At 39.8% G+C, this 20,905-nt stretch overlaps 1 protein-coding gene across 9 annotated transcripts in view; it reads left to right on the top strand.

Annotated features, from left to right (window-relative positions):
- zeb2b (zinc finger E-box binding homeobox 2b) overlaps positions 1–20,905 on the top strand; it is a 464,098-nt gene that overhangs the window by 97,264 nt on the left and 345,929 nt on the right. The window lies entirely within an intron of this gene.

The following is a 20,905-nucleotide window of genomic DNA, read 5'->3' as shown; positions in this document are numbered from 1 at the left end:
AAACCAAAGCAGAAGAAGAAGGAGCGAGGCTTTGAATGCAAGATGTTCAGGTTAACCTCTGAAATTACTTGGAAAAGTAAGTTTTGCAAAATTTTGTTGTGAACACTGATGAAACGAGCTGCTTTCCAGCACTTAAAGGTAGAGGAAGGGTGACTTTGCTTGTATCAGTTGATACACTCGACACATTCATGCTAATATACACCCTTCACTACAAACTACACAGTAACTATTGCTATTAAATCTGCACATTGCATCTTATTTTGCACGAGAGACACAAAGAGAAAAAGCTATATTGGTTGCGTTTAAGGTCACGATACATCATGTTCTCTCACAGATTGTGGAAAGTATTAAATAACTTCAAATATATATCCACATGTAAGTGTGTAATACGGTAGAAGAAGGGTTTTTGGGAAATACCAAGACAAGATGTTTTGAGACTTTGCTTGTATCAGTTGATACACTCGACACATTCATACTAATGTACACCCTTTATTACAAACTATACAGTAACTATTGCTGTTTAATCTGCACAGAAAGCTTTTATAAAGCTTTAATTGATGACTCCTCATTCATTCTGAGAGAAATAGAGTGTAATTTATATGAGGTTTTCTTAAGATTTGCATCTTATTTTGCACAAGAGATACAAAGAGAAAAAGCTATATTAGTTGAGGTCTTCTTGTTCACATCAGGTGAACTACAGTAAGAAATCTTCCTATAAGTAAGTTCAGCACAGACTTTAATCAATAAATATTGGTACCTTGTTAAATATTAATACCAGCCAATAAGTTACATCCACCTCTGATCTAACGGAGGATTCCCGCCTGAAAACAGCTGCAGAACAAATCCGCTGTAAAATCGTATTTTCTTTGCAAATCGTATTTATTCATTAGAAACGTCAGTAGGTTCCCACGATGGTGTGAATGCAGTTTTTTAGGAGATTTTCCTGCCCTGCCAAGATCAAAACAGTCATAATTCATAAAATAGTCTAATTTAAGTATAGTTAATGTATTTAGTAGTGGCAGCTGCAATGCAAAAATATCAGTATTGGCATTCAAATCGTGAATTATACAACTACGCAGGAATTTTCCATGTGGTTTGGTTACCAACGGCGCCTGAGGACAGTGCGAGATACTGTATATGGCGTATGAATATCACATTGAAGTTATACATTTAGAACAGGAGAGGCTTTGTCTCCAGTGTGAATGTCATTTTTCATAGAAGAAGTTTAGGAGAGTCCTGTTTACAATAGAGAAGTGGAAACTGGGGGGGGGGGGGGGGAGTCGTTGGGGCGGGGGAGTGGGGAATGGGAGGCTATCTCCAAATTTTTCTCCCTGAATGCCGGCTGTACTCTGAAAAAGCACAGAATTAACGAGATGAAGAAAAAATAGGACTGTGTAGCGGAGTAGCGTCGTGTCCGTGGAAAGTATTTTGAAGGATCTGTAATTTTCAAAGTGCTCTGCATTTAAATGTCCCTTTTATTCCTAAACAGCCTTAAGACACTTTTCAAACTGCTCGATTCACATAATTAGATGGGGCCGACAGATGACTCTCTCACTGTGCCACACAGCCATTAGAAAAGGGGTCATTCTCTTTGCAGAATGGCTACTGTTCTCACTTGTCATTAATTTGCCACTTCAAAGCAGCGAGAGCATGTGACACCACCGCCAAATGAAATAAGTTACACTTATCTCAAACAGCCACCATTACAGCTGCAAACTTTTCAACTCCAATCACACTCTCACTTTTTAACAGTCTTTTCAAAGCGTGCTTATGTCCTCCAGTTTAAGATGGCATGTCAGGGAGGGGGGGGAAGAAGAAGAAAAAAAAAGCTGCACTCTGGAAATAAAAAAAAAAAAAAAAAAAACGGGTCTCATCTTCTCTGCAGAGTCTCCACTGGATGGGGTTCGTGAGTGGGTAAATTCATTTTCTTCTTCCCGAGCGGAAGAGAAGCAGCACACCTAAGACTGAACATGTCCCCATCTCACCGGAGACGTTTCCAATGTGGATTATTGTCTGGTCGATTTAAAAATAAAATAAAAAAAAATAAAAAAACACCTCCTCAATCTTTCAGAAATGCAGCTGTTGGATGATAAAAACTCTTGTAAATTTTTCAGCCTATTAAAAACCATGTGAACCATTTGAAGTCAAAACATCAGAAGTACTAAAATAAGGGTAACAAGGGGGTTTTTACACCAAAAAAAAAAAAAAAAAAAAAATGAAGCAGAGGAAAATGTTCTCAAGCTGATGCGGGATGTCAAAGTCATTTAAGTGTGGTGGCCATTCACAATACATTCATTTCTTTAACACGACGCTGATTAATATAGTCAAAGTATTGTACATTTTTACAGTAGAGATAGAGTACCCTATAAAAATACAAAAAGTACATTCATACCATATTTGCCTCACTTTACTTTATTGTCCCTTCAGGGGAAACTCGCCTCGCAGCAGCCATTAAAAATACAACAGAAGACATGCTTCAAACAACTTATAAGATGAGATGAAGCCTGCCTAAAAAACACTGCTGCTTATTATTACACATTGATTAAAAACTGTTTATGAGCTTGTTTTTCCTGATGAATTAACACAGACAGCACAGACACTTGCAGGCACATCCCATTTATTTAGATATCTCAAAGAAATATAACATAATTATTCACATATACTAAGTAATATGTGCCATAATACTGGACATTTTACTTAAAAAAAATACACTACAGTATATTACTGTATGCTGTATGTATCTTGGACTCATGAATGATTAACATGTGGACACCATATGCTGCGGTTATAATTAAACTGTGGCGCTAATTGTTTGATTCTGCATTATGTTACACATATAATGTTCATTTTATTCAAAAATACATTACAAATACAGTAGTAAATCCAATATAATGTCAATATATTAGATGGGAAAAAACATTTTTTTTACATAAACATTAAAAGACAACTTAACTTCAACCCTTTTTTTCAACCTTTTACAGGAAATACATTCATTAAATTCTTATTTTAGGCCTCTTGGTAATATGTAAAATGTGTGTACAGTACAGTACAATGTCTTTGTGTCCTAAATAGCATCAGTATCCCCTCCACTTGTCTTTACACATAGCTCTTTGTCAGTGGACCGCTGTAAGACCAAGGCCCAAGTTTCAATCCCGCCAAGGTTTCCTCTTTCCTCTCCCAAATGTTTGAAATGCTATCAAAGAGTTGGCGTCTTCATCAAAGAGGTAAACTTTAAAGGGTTCCACCTTTGCCGTTGCCTCTCCCTCCTCCCCCCCCACCACCCCCCCCCGCCTCTTCTTCCTTTAATCTGGCAGGGGTTTGGCAGTCAAAGGTAAATAAGTGTGAAATGGGACATGTGTTTTCCATCCATTCCCTTTGTCACACATGTTCTCCTCTCTCCATGATTAACATTCCACCTACTCCAGGTCCCCTTTCTTGGCGATCCGCGGGCCTCGCGCAGGTCGGCCTGCCAAAACACTCCCTGGCCACCTGGAATTACAGATCTTTCAAAGCCTACACTTCCTGTCCATCTGAAATCCATTGAGCCTATCAGAAGCCCCCCCAAGTGTAGGATGACAAGATTCTGGCATATATATTTATTCTGGAAGACTTTGCTCTTTCTGATCGACTGTTTATTGGTCTTCGTTAGACAGTGGTAATTATTTGAATAATAAGCCAACAAAGATGAATCCTCCTTGAATTCAAAGCTGCAGCTCTGATCAGTGCCAGTGGCAACGTCTTGAGAACATCATGAGACAGGAAGTAAAATAGGGGCAAAAGGATAAACAAATTTTTAAAATTACCCAGTTCTCGAGTCACATGAAACAAGAATAAAGTCCTTTTTTCCCCTTGTCTAAAATAAGCAGTATTCCTCTGCTGTGTTTTCAGGCACAGGATGGAAGAGCAGACTGCTTGAGAATTCCCTCGCCATTGGCAGCCGCCAAGTGAGTACAGGCCTGCCTTGGGGCCTGAGGTTGGCAGCAGCACGCCAGTTGTTTTGTTTACCTTCCACCCAATGTCCAAGAGACATGTTGTCAGAGGTCTTTAACAAAACCAATCTCCTAATGCTACTGGTGCCTGCGTTTACTTATTTATTTCACTTTGTTTTGGCATGCCAGTCACATTTGGCACTGTCTAAGTAACTCCAGACTAGGGCTGTCAGTTTTGGTTAATTTTGCTTTTCGATAGAGCGACACACATTAACCGGTAGCTAATTGGTTTATTTTTAAGTAAAGTTGTGATGTAGCTTTAGTTTGTGAGAGCTGTCTAGCAGTTGGTGGTCAGAGCTAGCTTGTCTGCCCTGGTTAGCTTGACTTTTAGCTCATCCTTCTTCACCTTAAAGTTTTTTTCAATGTATTCAGTCACAGTAGCTTTAGATGGCATAATGTACTCAGGCTCGAGGTACTAGCTCTATCAATCCTTCGATAGATTGGCAGCCTATTGGTCACAGGTCTTTGAAACACGGTAAACACACCTGTCACCTGCCAAGCAAGGTGCTGTTAAACTGGAGACAACGCCGCTACACCTTATTTTTATACAGTCTATGGGCTACACACAGCACAGCATGACTATGCTAACAATGCTAGCCATGCTAATTAGCTGCTAGCCACCATGCAGTTGGTAAAATGGATCCATCATGTCCCTTTGTATCTGAGGGTTGGTTCTCCTGTCAGTGTCGGAGCCTCTGTGAGACGCTTCAGTCAGTAAATGTCTTGTTTTTAAAACTTATTTCGAGGCTGCGCTCACTCTCAGTCCTGCAAGGTACCGAAATTTGGCAGCATTTGAGCTAACGTGAAGCTCAGTACCCAACCCTGGTATGCAAATTAACCAATAGACTGACATGGTGGTTAACTGATTGACTGTTAACCATTAACATCCCTGCACCAGATGCCCCAAAAAGCATTTGATGGACATGGATTGTGTGATGATGAAAGTCCGTGACTGTTAAAATGTCACTGATGAGATTATTACTGCACTTTGGGCTGCTCCGCTGACAGTCATTGAGCGACGTTCGCAAACCCCTCCGTGCTAAAAGAGTGGGTTTGATTGTCAATTGCTGTCCTCGTTGACACATTTACGTTTTCAGATGGTGTTTTTAGGGTGTGCTGCACATCATCTAATATAAGTGAGGTGATGGAAGGCATGGAGGAGTTTTTCCTAATCTTTTCCATATGGGGAAAGAACCTCATGTTCATTTGTATTGTAGCTTTTTCCTGATAATTACGTCCAATGCTTGAAGAAGTTGTATACCATTATTATTCTTTATCCTGCTATGCAGGAAACTGTCTGAAACAATTAGTTTACTTTACAAAACTGACTTGTCATGCATTATTCTTTACAAAAACATACCTTAATCTGTAATTGTGTTGAGCCGTTTTGCAAGAGCAGTTGTCTTTTTATAAACAGTAAATCCCTAATTTTGGAACAAAACAGCTAACATGTCCTTGAAAAGGATTCAGGAGCCGCTCAGGTCATTATTTTAAATCACAGCCATGTTCTCTTCCATTTGTTTGGAAGCGTTACAGTATGCTATTCTCCCATCCCCAAGAGCTTACCTCCATATTTTGAGTCCTTGTACCTTGGCAGGCGGGTCCAACCATATGGCAAAACTAAGTGTCGATTATCAAGCAATCTCATATATCACACACACATCCGATAAAGCCGGATATTAATCACTCGTGTAGCACTTTGGGGTTTTTTTTTTTTCCTGCGCTCACTGTTAAGTAATGACAGATGAACAGTCTACCTACAGCTTCACTGATCCAGAAATATCAAATGTGTTTTAGGGCTGTGCCAATTGTCTGTCTTTTTGTCATTGAGTCACAAATGTTACATGCTGCTTTCAGAACTATTGCGTTTGACACATTTCACATCATTTTCACTTCATTATTTTGATCTTTTGGTGTAACTGCACTATATTCCCTGAAATATTATAGAGAAAACATCAGGATTGTGAGTTTTTTACATTTTAGTGTGAGTTTGTGTCAATAAAATTAGAATTTGGAATTAAAAAGCAAAGATTTAGAAAAGAAATTATAGAATATAATCTGTTTTATCATTTTCTAGTCAATCAAAAACTGAGAATTAGGTATTATTTATAAGAGCAAAAATAAAAATGTATTAAATGATTTCTCGACTATCATTAGAGCAGATAAGAGTAGGTGTTTCTGTTTTCAAATGCTCATCATCTTATGTTTCTAAATAAAATATGCAAGTGCCTCAGCGTGTAGATTAGAGCATATATTATCACGTGTCATGTCATGATGATCAAAAAGCTTAATGAGTGACATAGATATGATGATTACCTATGTGCTCGTCTTTGTACGGCAGCAGAAAGGCTGCCATTGCGCTTCGGTTATTAATGCAGCACTTAATTAGTCATAATTTTATACAACTAATTTACTCAGGACGCATTAAATAAACATAGATGTCTAATTAGAATATTGTGTTAAACTTGTTGGATAGAACGTCGGCATGTACACACACTCTCTCTCACACACACACACACACACACACACACACACACACACATATCCTGTGTTCATTATCAGCCGAATACCTTAGCAACTGATACTGCCTTGAGCATAATAGAGTGAGAGTGATTTGCATACACAAATATTCCTGTACTGTGTATGTATGCATTTGATACATTAACAGAACAAGTGCAGAATAAACACTAATTCCTGTATTAGCAGGGAAGTAAGTAATATTATAGAGGTGATATCAGCCTCAAAAATCCAGTAATGGTCTGACTCAACTATTAACACGTTTCAGTCAGAATCCTCTTATTAAATTCTGAACTACAGTTCCTAGAAATCTTGCAGAGATGAGATGGTTAACCTGCCACAGGTTTAGCACTGTTCTGTGATAAAACAAAAAAGGACACACGAGGGACGAGGAAATTGCTGCACACATCTGGCACCCATACTCACAATAAGCCTCGGCAATACCGATGACTACCACTGAGAGACATTACATAATAACTTAGAAGTCTATCATGACAAAAACATGCTCTACACAAGGCTATCACCCCTTAAAGAGAATGAAATAATTAATAAAGCAAATTTACACCCTCTAATCACAAATAAATTGATAGCTCTCCCTAGCATTTCAACATATTTTAAGGGTAAAACTAGTTGTATATCTAGCTCTACACTCAAAAAACTTGGTAATTAACTCCATGCTACAGAATATGTAAATGCACATTAAACATTTACATAATGAAGCTTCAAATATAAGTGTGTCATGTATGTTAAGATGTCAGTGGCTATGTGTTATTAAGTAGTAGCAGCTGAGGAGAAAAAAAATGCATACTCACTGACACACAGATGCAGAGGCTCCCGTCCACCTTGAGTGGTGTTTTGCAGCCTGCAGCATTCATCAACAGGCAGCAGCCGGCAGGCTGCGGTGCAGGCGAGCAGTAGGACAGTGCATTAATGAAATGTTAATGGCTGAATTAAGACCGAAATAACCAATCTAGTCTGGACTCCTGTGCGAGTCCATTAGCATCAGCGCGCCATGCTGGGGCAAACGACAACACTACCCATACCACCACCCCCCCCACCCCCAACCATCACAACCTCCATCCAGGGCAGGGACCACGGGGCCGGGGGCCCATGCAGGTAGATGGCATTAGAGGGTGGGGGTGACGCGGCGACAGCACTCCATCTGCCTGACCTCTGCATGCCGGCTGCTGGGAGAGCGTCAACAAATGATTCACAGATGAAACATGGTGGGCGAAGCACGATCAGGCGCCGCTGTCTGTGATTGATGAATGACATCAAGGACAATTTCAGCTGTTTTCCTCTTGTTTTGATGGTGTAATTTGTGTGTTTCAATTGCGGCGTTGCCTCTACTCCAGTGGTCCTGTGCAATATAAATGTCATGTTTACAGTCTGATTAAACTACAGCAGGATCTGATTTCACAAAACAGCAAATGAGTGAAAGCTGTCACTGTAGAGTAGGGATACTATGATAAAACAATTAATCATGTGGTCTACAAAATGCCAGTTATTTAAATCTGAGAAAGGTAGAAAATATTTGGATAACTAGAAGAGGTAAAAAGAGGTATTCTGCTTCATAAATGCATTTGTTTTTTTTTCTCTTGATCAAGTATTTGATTAAAGAAATAATTGCTTCAGTACTCTCAGCAGCACTAAAGAGTTTCTCAGTTAGGAAAAAAAAAGCACAATTAGTAAAAACAAAAGTCACATGAGTATGTTACTTGTTATGTTGTGTTATTTGGGCAGATTGCAAATGAATCCTCTCTCTGGTACATTGACCCTGCAGTGTTTCCTACAATAAAGTGTAGAGAAATTAAACAGGAAGAGCAAACAAAACAGAAATCATAGGATTGATTAAACAGTACAATATGATGCTGCATCAGTTATACATGTTTCTATTGGCTTTACCTTTATCTTCACTATTAGTATGGATGCAACAAAGATTCAGTTGGACATAGGAACAAAACAAAATAAAGTAACACTTGAACGTCCCCTTTAAATGAAATCTGCACTGCTGGAACTTAAATTTAAGGATCGACCGTCAGCATGTGAAAAATCTGTTTACAGTGACGGCGACCTTTGGACTCTGTCTCTTTAAGAATCAACCGAGAGGTCAGCGCTGTCCCACATCCGTCTAAATGAATGTAGCTCAAGATCACTCGGGTCTGATCTTGATTTGGATTTTATTTAATTACAAGTATATGAATGCATGTCTTGCTTTGCTGTAATGCTGTTATTCTACATCATGGAAAGTGTAATTGAGACCACACAGGGCATTACAGGGCAACATTAGGGCTGAGGAGCTGAGTGATGCGTCTGAGGCTGACGCGCCGCTCCTCTGTTTCTTAATTAGAAACTTAGATCACAATGTCGTTCCTAGAATCACACTAGCATGTTTCGCTTACATCTTGTGAGGTAGGGTGAGGGTGGAGGGGCGACATGGATTACTCCCTCTAGCTCTCACGTAGCAACGCATGTCGATAAATCTGCTTGCAAACATCCACAGATACTTCATGAGAAAAAAAAAATCTGAGGAAGATAAATTAAAGCTCTTAACCTGGTAATGTCCTCTAATTGGGGGAAGCTGTAATTGGTTTAAGCATTAATCAGATTGGAGCTGGTCGTGGTTAAGTGTTGTGCGAATGCAAGGTTTCCTGTCGAAGTATGAAAAGAGTTTTTGTTGGAAATAAATGTGTTTGTGCCACTGGGAGCTTCTGGAGCGCATTATGTGATCATGATGGCCCTTAGATTCAATGACCAAATATGCACTTAGTGGTTGTAATGCTCGTACGGTGCGCTTTGTGGGAAATTTGTCTCTCTAAACATGTTCAGGGAGGGGATTTCATTCTTGTGAGCGGTTGTTCCACCTTATATATTATGTTGATTTTTATTGACATTACATTTAGTAATTTGACTAATGACTAAATGCAGTGGCAGATTGGAATATCCGTTACAGTAATCTCTTTAAACTGAATAGGCGGAGTCAAATAACCCCCAATTTCTGGCTACATCACATCAAAAAAAAAAATCACACTAGATTAGTGAATTACTGATTATCTAATTAGCCCGGCTCAGTTTTCAGGTGCACACTTGTGGTACAACCATGTCGTCACAAAGATGAGTTTAGGGTGGATGGACACTAAAAACACTCGGTTAAGGTGAGGAAAGATGTGGCTTTGGTTATATATTAAAATGTGTCCAGTCAAGATTGATTTTGTGCACATTTAAGATCATAATCTTGACTTGAAATGCCTTAAAAAAACATTAAAAACTGCTCATAGCTGCCAGACACAAGAAAAACTAATGAAACTGAATGTTTTGTATGTATCTGAACACATTATCATAAACATCTCATTCTAAAACCAAAGATATATACAGTCTATACCAGCCTTTCCACCAGTTTTTGGTACCTGGCTGCACAGATTTGTTCCCAGTCAGCCCCAACAGCATTAGTAAGGTCCAACACTGATGTTTGATGATGTTGAGCTCAAGTTCTTCCACCCAAAACTGGGGTGGAACCATTTCTTTAAGGACCTGACTTTGTGTACAAGGGGCATTGTCATGTTGAAACAGGAAGGGGGCTTCCCTGAACTACCACAAAGATGTAAGCAAACTATTGTCTAAAGTATCATTGTGTGCTGTAGCGGTAAGCTTCCCTTTCACTGGAACAAGGAGGCCTAGCCCAAACCAGTAAAAACCTCCCAGACCAAAAGTACACAAAGCTATGTGGACAGAATGTACCTTTCCATGTATTTACCACTGCAAATTAGTTGTATATGACTGTAACTTTTTAGGGGACGTGGTTGAGCTTGCTGACCAGCCAACGTAATTGATAATTGACGGTTACGAACGACTGAATTTGCTTTACAGCTACATTTCGACCACATGCTCCTTTTGCTGTTTGAAATGATCAGTTAGCTAACTCGTGACCTGAAAACGGCTTCCTTGGCTCTGCTCTCTGAGGTTTAAGTCAAGCAATGAGATGATTTCAGCCTGCAGAGCAGCTCTGCCTCTGAGGAACGTTTGCATAATTAAAACTTCAATGTACAGTGTCTTGTCTTGGCTGGATGGTGACACACAGTCCAGGGGATGAAACTTATGAAGGACACGTCTCTAGCTACTGTATGTCCCACTCCTCCACTGGCTTGTATAAAAAAAAAAAAAAAGGAAAGTTGTCATAAAGCAAACGCAATTTTGAACAAAGTAGGGAGTCTGTTTTTTTTTTTGCATAATGCAGAAAGCATGTAGATTTGAAGGGAGCTTTCAGTACTGTTGAATCTCACAGCGGTGACTGCCAGCCGTGCACAGTGCTTTAATAGATGTAACATCACTATGGCTTTCAGAAAGCAAGACCTGGGGAGGGGTGAGGGAGTCAGAGAGGGGAGGAAGAGGAGGAGGGGGGGAAATCATATAGATAGAAAAAAAAAAGGTTGTCACCTTCACCTTGCGTACTTGTCATTCGCCCAGCGTCAGGTCATTAAATTCACATTAGGTCTCTCTGAGGGACCTTCGGATGCTGTTAGTGCACCTAAAGCTGTGTGGCAGTAAAAAGAATCACAACTTCCTCCTCACCGCGATGGGGGAAAACACACACATAAAAGCAGCAATGCGGCACTTTGCATTCTGACACTGGATCATTATGGTCTCTCATGTCTGGGTTTTTTTTTTTTTTTTCCTTTTTCCTGGGGTCGATAATGGAGACCGGGGGCACCGGAGAGACGTTGGTCGTGTCCATTTGTCCGTCCCCTGGAGGACAGAGCTGGATCTGAGTCAAAGTTTTAGATCGCTGCCACTGAGATGGCATTAACTCCGGGTCTCCTGGGTTCGGCTGCGTGAATCATTTATTAAGAGAAACCTGCGACGACCGTTTCAAATGTCAGATCACGTTAGGCCCATGTCCTCAGATTATTCAAGGCAAAAAAAAAAAAAGGTAGCTGGTGTGGCACTTTGTCATACTCTTACCTCACGCCACAAAATGGACATTGAGGACATCTCTTAAACCAAGAACTAGTTTGTTGTTGAAGTTGTTGTTTCAAGATTAATAAGACGACCAAGAACCAGTATTGTCATGAAGGGTTCTACTAGAAGAATATGTAGTATAAGTCTATGCTAAGCTACCTAAGTTAGCAAGCCTATAATCTTGAATGCCAGCCAATGAGATCAAACCTTCCCCCAAGAACTGTTCGGACTTTGTGGGGAAAAAAAGGCCACTGATCACATATAATAAAGCTTTGTCTGTTTTCAAAGACAAATAGGATTATTTCCATTAATATTTTCACAAGCATGGGTTCAAAACTGTGTGACAATTAAAACAATTATTCAGAGGAAGCGACTAGGTGGCGACGATGACCTTCGACGTGTTTGCCTGGCCACGTCTGACATTGGCCACCCCATTTGCCTGCATATTATTGTTTATGAACAGGAGCTGAGGGGGTTTATAGGTTGGTGTTGGATGGACAGCTGCTGTGTTTGGCTGTTGACCAGAGGCCTAATAACAACGGCATGAGAGGGACATTACCTGTGAGCATCTGCCATCCAGTCGCATGATACTGTGCCCAACAATAACCGTTGAAATGTGAATTGAGTCACTAATAATGATTTGAGCGGCTGGGCATCCTTGGACTAAAGTCATTTGAAGTCGATTTATAACCTCTGATGACATCCTGCATGTATAGATGGATAGAGGCTTTCTGATACTGTCTGTTGTGTCAAAGTTTGGTGAAGAAATGATCCTAAAGAAAGCTCTGGACTCAAAAAAAATCCAACTTTTTTCTTACCAGATATGAGTTTTTGACTTCAGACAGATAATACTCGATGCTATTACTTTTCTTTTCAAACAGCTCTCCTCCCTGCTGCTGGTTGTGTCAAACGCTCAATGTATTGGTTTATCCCTTTTGCTTCTCATTTCTCATCTTTACACATGAGTTGATCGCAGCAGCTCCATCCCTCCCTCCCTCCTTCTTCCCCATCCTCCTCCCCCCCTTAAACGTCCCCCCACCTTCAGCCGCGTCCTGCGAGCGAGACAGCTGTGAAAACAGTGTGGAATCTGTGCAACCGGCAGAGAAAACGGCTCGTTGCTGTATCTTCCAATTTTAACCAGATTTTCCAGGGATATTAGAGGAAACAAAAGATGTGACATCCCAGCATTCCACCGTTCAAAGCTCCAAACGATAACTTTGATGCAAGATTTCACTCTGAATAAAGGGAGAGGGGGAACATTTTTTGGACGGCTTCCTTACGTTTAAAGTGAGGTGACACTTAACTGGTCCATAAATTTGCATTCGTTATTGCCGTCTTTAGCATACATAATAAGGAAACACTCCCCCCCCCTCTCCCCTTAAGATGTGGAGATCTGAAACAGAAAAGATTGTGTGTTTGTCATGATAAGACTCATTCCGCATGGCTCTGACAGAAAGAAAAAAAGAACTTTTCAGCTTTTCAACACTTTCAAAAACAGTTTTGTGTCACTTTTCTTTTTACCTCTATCACAAAAAAAAAAGTCAAATTTTTACCAGCACACAACATCTGTACAAACAAATGTGATGCATTTGTCATGGTGACACTGACACACAGGCGTTTTGATAAGTTTCATAACAGAAAATGACACAAAAAATGCTACAAGACCAACAGGATTACACACTTTACCAGTGCTGCGTTGCATCCGAGTGACAATGTGAATAGCAGAATTACAAAAAAAACCCAACAGTTACTGTGAAAGTATCGTAATATCAGGTTAATTACAAAGCTGTATTTGCAGGTGCTTTTTTAAAAAATAATCAGAATCATCACCTTTTCATTGCTTACATGTTAATTATCCATCAGTGATGTGATTCTGCGATCACAAGTTGCAAAGGTGTTGCTTGCCACTTGATTCAAATACTGTCATTAGTGTTGTCACTGTTGCTATTTAAGGTAGTTTTCTAACTTACCTTGTCAAAGTTTGTGAAATTCCTCCCCTTGCAAATAAGCAAGAAAAATAATAATTCTCATTTGCTCCTCTTTATTCTGCCCTTATGTCGCTGGGTTTCCAAGATAAAATATCTGCCAATGAAAAAACACTTTAGCTCAGGGACTATTTAAATATTATCTTCAACCTAAAGCATTTAAATACGCATTAAGTCGTATTCACAACCCACAGGAGTCATTGTTTTTGGAAAGTTAGAAGAATTACTGGGAATTGTTTCTTTGTTTTGGAGCTTAGTATGAGCTAACTTCAGTTAGAGGGAGCAGTGAAGAAAGTTTGTAGTTACCAGACTTACATTTTTGATGTCTTTGAATCAACATCTCACACATGACTTGAAGTAATTTAAATGAGCTTTTGATTTCTTTTTTTTTAATTTTTGCATGTGTGTCTTGTTGGTCTACTAGCTCTCAGTCATTCCTGCAAGATGACATGTTGGGAAGTCTGTTTTAAGGCGTCCTACTGGTCTAAAATTAATAATTTGTTCAAAGATATAACACAATGTAAAAGCCATAGTTAGGTGCCCACTCAGAGGGAAGTATCTGTACCTTCTCATTTGGTGTAGTCATGTAGAATATGTGATAGGTTGATTAGAGAGAGCAAGGATCAATGAAGAAGGGCTTTGTTCCCAGTGGGCCCACTCATGCCAAAAGTGTCCAACAACCGGGATACAATGGGGTCCAAAAGTCTTAGATCGCTAGTCAAGATACGTCTATTTACTATTTTTTTCATTACAAATGATAATATCATCTTAACAATTTGAGTGAATCTTTGAAAAATGTGCATGATTGTTAGAAGATCTTAGTATTTATGTCCCCTTTTTTCTTTAATGACAACATGCACTTAAGCTGACATGGACAAGTTTGTGCAAAACCTGATGACCCATGTTGTCCCAGCATGATTGACAATGTTCCAAAGAGCTTCTTGTGATATCACAGAGTGCTCGGCTTTCTCAGTCTTCAAGTGCCCTCATAAATGTTGAATGGGGTTGAGGTCAGGTGACTGTGGAGGAAAGTACATGACAGTCAGGAGTCCTCTGGTCTTCAAGTAGTTCTTGCAAAGCTTTGAGGTGTGTTTGGGGTCGTTGGGGTCATCTCTGAAGACTGGAGTGCTACTTTTCCTTGGTCAGGGTGTAGTCATAACGGTGCAGGTGTCCAACTCCAGAGTAGACAAAACACCTCCAGACTTGAATAATCCCACAACCATGTTTCACTGTCGGTTTGATACGCTACGGTTTCATTCTCTCTCCTGTTCCTTTCCTTACATACTCCCGTCTGTTACTGCCATAAATCTCAAACTTGGATTCAACTTGGACTTTTTTTCCAGTCCTCCACTGTGAAATGCTGGTATTTTTTAGCCCACCTCAAGTGTTTGGCCTTGTTTCCCCTCTTGAGAAGTGGTTTAGAAACTGCTACTCTACTACTCTACTGTATCTGTGATGAAGTTGCTTTTCTATCTCTCGGGGAACTAAGCTTGATATATTGATCTTCTGATGGTGTGGTCACTTTTTGGTCTGCCTGATTGTACCTTAGATACAACTGATCCAGTGTTTTAGAGCTCCATGAACTGCCCCCTTAGAAACCTTTACTCTAGCCATGATTGGACGCTGAGAAAGCCCCTCTTGGCTAAGAGTAACAATCTGACTTCTGACACTTCCACTTAGTTCTGATGCCATGTTTCCCACTATCACAATGCTACTCAGTAATCAATGATCTGCTGGGAACTTGAGGTGAATACTGGCTGCAAGTTGAGCCACTTGAACAAGCCTCTCATGAGTAGATCAAACCCACCTGAGTGTCATCTGAACACTTCAATGGAAGGGATACAACTCAAGGAAATCTAACCTTTTGTTGGACAAGTTGGTCAAAGCCTCAAACCTGCTTAAATTTGACTGCTAATGTTAGGAATGTCAATGGCGAACGGTGAAGCTGAGCTCCTGGATCCTGGATGCACAAGGAAAGACAGTAAGTATAGGTAACGCAAACAACACGAGGAATAACTCTGGATATGCGGCTGACAGCGAGAGACGACCGCTGTAATTGAAACAACGATCTGACAACGAGTGGATGGAGAACCGCAGTAGATACGCTGTTAAGTTGATGAATTGATGGAAGGCAGATGTGCAGGGCCGGGCAGGTGAGGTGAATGAAACGCAATCAGGAGGGAAGCCGGAGAGTGCCAAGGAAGGACGCCACACCCACACCACATAGATATAGATATAGACAGGGGGGAAACAGGAGACACAGGGGAAAAGAGAAACACATGGAAACACAAGGGAAATAACTGGAGGCACAGCTGGGGCCGTGACACCTGACCTACAAATAGTTCAGAATCTTAAATATTTCTTCTTCATTTTACATCTCATTACTTCTTGTGTTTTAAAATGTTTCTGAATCCTCAAACTTTCTGATTATTTCCAGGTTTTACGTGGAAATATTAGAGATATTCAATGTGGTCTCGGACTTCTTGACCCCACTGTACACTCACATTTTCCATAAGCACGCTAATGTCACCAAGGCAAACTCCTGTAAATTCATCAAAGCAGGTAAATAATGTGATTAAGTCAATGATTTGCAGCAGACCGCCAGTCACTCCGCGATAAGAGGCTGCCTTAAATCAGCGAGAACTGAAAAAAGATGTCAAAGTACAGTGCTCCTTCCTCGCCAGTGGATGGGCACCGGCCTCATTTTATTCCAACCCATGTATAAAACACAGTGTGGGAATAGGTCTGACTGATCTATCCCATCTAATATGCGACTTTCTCTCCTTTTTTTTTTTTTTTTTTTTTTTTTTTTTTTGCTCATAAGTTGCACATGGCTTCATTAAAACAAAAGCACGACCATAGGGAGCACATAAAACATGCTGCTGCTACCTAATATGGTATTTATGACCAGGGCTAAATGTAGAGTGAATTAAACTTTAAAGGATTGCAGTCAGGTAGACTTGCCGACATTTGTGGAGGAATGTCCATTAACAAGATGAAAGAAGAGGGATGTGTGGATATGTGTGTGTGTGTGTGTGTTGGAGGAGAGTGTTATTCCCTCATGGCTGCCAGTGGTACGTCAGCTACTCAGCTAGACAGCTGGCTGGACCTAGACACCTTACAACTGCACGTGAAATGAAAAATCGACTGACAGGATCGCCCAGGAGCCCCAGCCTCCTGTATTTACAGAAATAATTAAAACGTATCAAAAGTGACTTCTCCCACCTCCCTCCATCCTTCCCTTCAAAACCTCCTTCAGCGAATCTCCCCCCTTCCTTTTTTTTTAACTCATTGCCTTTCTCTCTCCGTTAAAGAAGTTTTCATCTGCTGGAGAAAATAAACCAATTAACAGCTGATGTAGTGTAGAGACGAGGCGAAAGGGAGGTTTATGCCGACCGAGGTGTGATGCAGAATGCTTATTAGAGAACAGGTTCAGGTCTAAATAATCGCTAGACACGCTTGGAACCAATTCTGCATTCATCAGCTCCTGGATTTCCCTGTGGGGAAATACACCAGGAGCAAAAGGCCTCGTCAGCCAGGCTCTGGATGCCTCAATCTCAACTGGGGTGACACACAAACAAGGAAGGATCCAGCTTTTATAAAGACCTGAACCTGAACTCCATATTTCTAGGAGCTCTTTGGTTTGTTTGGCCCCAAATATTCAGTATAAGGGAAATCATGTGTGCTCTGATACACTAAGAATTATGGTAGAAGTCAAAACAAACATCCACCAGCTGCAAGCTTGTTTGCTAATTTTCTAACTTTAGTAGTTCTGTTGATGCATGAATGTAATACTTTACTCATTTAATTTCATTTTTACTTCAGCATAAATCCCTTTAGAATCCCTTGAACAGAACTTTGCACACATCACTCGATTGATATGTGATATTATAGCGAGCACTGTAAATCATTGATGCTTAAAAAACTGCACTGAGCATCTTTGCACGTTACAAAACCCCATAACAGCACGTCACAGATCACGCACATGTTTACCAGCCTGGAGGCTCCGTGACTGAAGCCAAAAGGGCAAAGAACAAAAAGCCAAAGATTCTTACGTTGCACAATTACTGTAACAACTGGTATTTTCTCTGGCTATTTAGGATGGCAGATAAAAATAAAAATATTCGGGAGGAAAGTGAATTATGTGTGCTGTAAGATCCTGAGGAAGTTTCTTTCTGTTTTATACATACATTGACTTGAGAAAGTACATTTTTCATTAAAAGATTTGACAAAAATATGGACTATTCTGATGTACAGATGAGAAAAACACTGGAAGTACTTTGATTTTTCTTATATATTCTGTATTCTGTAGTAATTTATGCATTTTGTTGTAGACATGAAGGTCGGAAGATATTATAATGTAAGTAATAAATGATAATCTTTGTCTGTATTTAGCATAATTTCAAAATGTATGTGTTGTGCTCTGTGTAAGCCCGTGTGGGCGGACCGTGTTGCATAACACAAGCAAAACTCGATTATTATCGTCATAATTAGGCAAGATAAGATTTTAGGTTCCTGTTCTTCACTTCCTTTAATTTTTAAGTGATCCTACGACACAGCGACAGCAGATTTTAATAACAGACAAACATACATTATCTCAACTTTGTATTCTAAACTCATGAGATGGCTGCGTTTTTTTTTTTTGCAAATATGTAAATATGTTTCCCAGAGCAGCTTCATGCCGACATTAAATTATTTATGATCTGAATTCATATTGTATATTTATATGTATGTAGTGTCAGACTGATATAGGGTAACTCAAAATAGGGTCTAAAGAAACTCAACAAAATTATTCTTCTGAAAACATATTCATATATTCTTCTTTATATTAGTGTTTGTTTGCCTTATGGCAATCACCGACTCAAGTTCAAAGTTGACCCAGTTTCTGATTTACCAGTACAGATGTGATCAGTGTAGAAAACCCACTCAGTACTACCAGTGTGTCGCTGAGATCCTGCTGCATTTTTGATTCATTCACAAACAAATATTAGTAACAAAAAAAAATCTGCTGTTGTTCTTGTTAAAAGTTTTATGCAATGACCCGCTGAGGAGACATTAGAGTTTTGTATTAATATTTTGTTGCTGTTTTTTTTTTAAAGAGCTAGTTTGCAGTAACAAAACAGGATAAGTGCAAGGTGAATGAATGAATGCATGACCTTGGCTACCGCTACAGCGTGTGACAACTCCCATTTTGTCCCTCAGTTCCTGTCAGACGCATCATATTTTATAGATCGAAGCCACATCTTGTGATTTTACATTTGGGATACACAGGTAAGACTGTAAATATTTGAAATGGCCACAGGGATCATGCATCTTAGATAGCTTGTGTGATATGCACAGCTGTAATGGCTTACATCCTCACTCTCTCTCTCTGTCCCTGTCTCCCTTTTCTCTCTCTCTCTCTCTGTCTGCTCCTCTTTCCCGTGAGGCTCGCCCACCTTTTTAACGTTTTTAGCTCACACAGATGGGAGCGAAAAAGGTTCCCTTCGTCTTTTTTTTTTTTTTTTTTTTCACGTGACCTCTGTTGAATGTAAAAATTTGTGACACAAAGTGGCGCGGTTTCATATTTGTTCAGCGACGATCCGGCTCAGTGCGCCAGCGTAATGGCACGACTCCAGTAGCCAGATCACCGGAGGCGGTGCATCAGGGGACAACCTGGGATCACCGTGCTGCTGATTTATGCATGAACCATGTGCTCACTTTTTTTTTTTGCGAGAGAGAGAGAGAGAGACGGAGCAGACGTTAACAGATGAGACATTCGGACAGGGAGACATCCTCTTTTTTTCGTGATAAGGAGGGAATGGAGACAACAGGGATGGGTGGAGGCCTTTGGAAGCCACAAAGGAATTACATATTCTGGTACTGTATTCATACCAGCTACCTGTCTGTTCGAGCCATCTGTCATACAAAATGTGGAACATAGAGCAACTAGAGAGAAGACAACCCTGTTAAAACAAGTTTACAATGCAGATGCATAAAAACGTCACTCAGTCGAAAACTACAGATAGCTAAACATCCCCTTTAGGAGTTGAAAAAGCCAAGAAAAGCTTGTGAAAATGCAAAGAGGTTAACTGGTGCAATAAAAAGTACTGGTGTATATTTGTGCAAATGTTTACATTTTACACTTTTCTGAGGAGTGTTGCATATGTGCATAATGTTAAACCTTTTTTTTTTGTATCAGGTGGCGTTTATTACATTATTATTTCTTTTAAAACAAGACTTTCTGTTCTGTTTTTCCTTTGTTGGCAATGATTTTATAAGACACATGTCTTAGATTATACAACTTGTCCTTAAAGCAGAAACATCACGCAATTAGCTTTATTTATCAGTTTGATTACCAGAAATTTTGGACTTGTCAGCATGTAAATAAACTTGAAATGTAATTGTGTTTTTCTAAAGCTGTTGTCTGGATACTATTAACCCTGATACCTGGAGCTTTTTTACTTGTGATTGACTGTAATATTAATAATCTGGGGAATACAGTTGACCTTCTTTTAAATCATCAAACACAAAACAACAGTGAACAACAAACTGATACCAGTGACATGTTGCCAGAGGTTGCAGCCAGTAGTCTCATACTTTATGTATGAGCTATCAGCTGCTCGTCCGTCCCAGGTGTCTATAACCGACTATGACATGCCGACAGCACAAACAGATTGCAAAGCACTTGAACCTTACTGCGTTAATACTGAGCACATGATGTTTTAGGTCACAATTCCAACTGCGCATCACGGGACGGTGTCGTAGCCAAAGGAACCAGGACGTCCAAGGTTTAATCCTTCATATTTTTTGCCTCTATAAATCCAAACTAAATTTATATGCGTATGTGAAGAGTTTGTGTGTTTGTCAGGGCCATTTTTCATTTATAAATGCTACAGATGTAAACAAACCTTCAACAACATCAGAAAACATTTATAAAATTGATTGAATCTCGCCCAGAATTTCCTCCCGGTTTGATTTCAATCTTGTTTTTATTTTATTTTTTTATTTATCGTTTCCTTGTGGTTAAAACAACCGTTTTTGTTTACATCTGGATCACAGATTGTACCTTTTGACATATGAAATATGGGCGTGATGATCGTGACAGATGTCGACTTACCTAAATCATATCCAACATCCAGCAAAATGTTAACTTACACCAGGGAGCTCCTCGAACATGTGGACTCAAATGTTTTTCCACAGTGTGCGCTCATAAAAATAGCAAAGCTTTAACTTATAAAAAAAGAAAAATAATAATTGTGTCGAATTGTTGAAACTCACCTCTGTGTGTTCCATATTTTTAAAGGAAACTGGCCTACCTTTAACAAAAGCAAACCTTTTTTTTCTTCTTCTGGCGTGCTCACTCAAACGGTATTAATTCAAGCACAAGAAATCTGCATGGAAATCTAACCCCTTTAAGCATCCCTATCCCTGTTTGTCTTGACAGCGCTCTCCTTAAGCAGGTCGTGTATCCATATT

Source organism: Thunnus albacares, chromosome 24, assembly GCF_914725855.1.
Source record: "Thunnus albacares chromosome 24, fThuAlb1.1, whole genome shotgun sequence".
Classification (NCBI taxonomy): domain Eukaryota; kingdom Metazoa; phylum Chordata; class Actinopteri; order Scombriformes; family Scombridae; genus Thunnus; species Thunnus albacares.
The sequence above is the reverse complement of the archived record's forward strand: the minus strand, read 5'-3'. Positions and strand labels throughout refer to the sequence as shown.